Genomic DNA, 1,067 nt, shown 5'->3' with positions numbered 1-1,067 from the left:
GGCTTCTCTTTTTTCCTCCAGCTGCTGCTTTTTCTCTCTTGTCTAAAGAACAAAGCGACTTCATTTAGCACCCAAACAAAGACAGATGGATTGGTAAATTATGTTTTTTTCAGACCCAAATCATCCCATTGTACAGTGCGTATATAACGATAGTGATCAGATGTCCTGTTTGGCCCTGGTCCAGTTCCATTAAAATCGGGACATCTAGTCCCTCAATACAATGAAAGTGATATTATATTGACTTTACTAAATAAAACATGCAGTACCTGCATTCGACGTGCCAGCTTCATCAGATGAACTATCATTTTCAGTCAATTTCACCTCAGCGGAAGCACCTTCATTTGGGACAACATTTGTCTGAGGGAGGAGGCAGACAGATGAGCACTGATGTATCCTTAGCTTACATTTTGCACAGCTTCTTGGGGTCTATGATGCAGATACTACTACTGTTCAAAAGTTTGGGGTCTGTAAGATTTTTATAATTTTGAAAGCAGTCTCATGTTCAGCCAGGCTGCAATTATTTGATAAAAAATAAAAATTAAAACAGCAATATTGTGAAATATTATTACTATTTAAAATAGCTATTTTCCATCATAATATATTTTAAAACGTAATAAATTTTTGTGCTTCAGAAAAGATTCCAATATGCTGATTTGCTGCTCAAGAAATATTTATTATTATCAGAAATGCATTTTGTTTAAAATTTTTGTGGAAACCATGATACATTTTTTTAGGATTCTTTGACGCATAATAAATATGCACAGTCAATCACTCTGGATATAAAATGATGCGATAAAAAGAGGAATGATATAACAACACACAGACCTGATGGTCTTGCTGAGGATGCCTGCAGCTCCTGCTGAGTTTATGTTGGATGAAAGCATCCAGAGCGGAGAACTCCTCCAGACATCTCCCGCATTTATGAATATCCTCATCTGAGAGGGAACACACAAATATTGCTCTCCCTTCAGTTTGACAGATCAGGCATACTGCAAAAGCATCCGCGTAACGCGAGACAAAATGAAACAAACTAATATTTACCAATCTAAAATAATCACATTTTCCCA

General features: G+C 36.4%; 1 long non-coding RNA gene across 1 annotated transcript; it reads right to left on the bottom strand.

Annotated features, from left to right (window-relative positions):
• LOC107580814 (uncharacterized) lies at positions 1–1,000 on the bottom strand. The gene is made up of 3 exons (XR_001608712.1): positions 826–1,000; positions 267–357; positions 1–42 (listed from the first exon to the last, which is right to left on the bottom strand). It is a non-coding gene; the product is annotated as an uncharacterized lncRNA (long non-coding RNA).
• Between the last annotated feature and the right edge of the window lie 67 nt (positions 1,001–1,067).

The sequence above is a fragment of the Sinocyclocheilus grahami genome, unplaced genomic scaffold (assembly GCF_001515645.1).
Source record: "Sinocyclocheilus grahami isolate Dianchi unplaced genomic scaffold, SAMN03320097.WGS_v1.1 scaffold46014.1, whole genome shotgun sequence".
Taxonomy (NCBI): Eukaryota; Metazoa; Chordata; class Actinopteri; order Cypriniformes; family Cyprinidae; genus Sinocyclocheilus; species Sinocyclocheilus grahami.
Note: the sequence above shows the minus strand (reverse complement) of the source record. Positions and strands in the feature narration are given on the sequence as shown.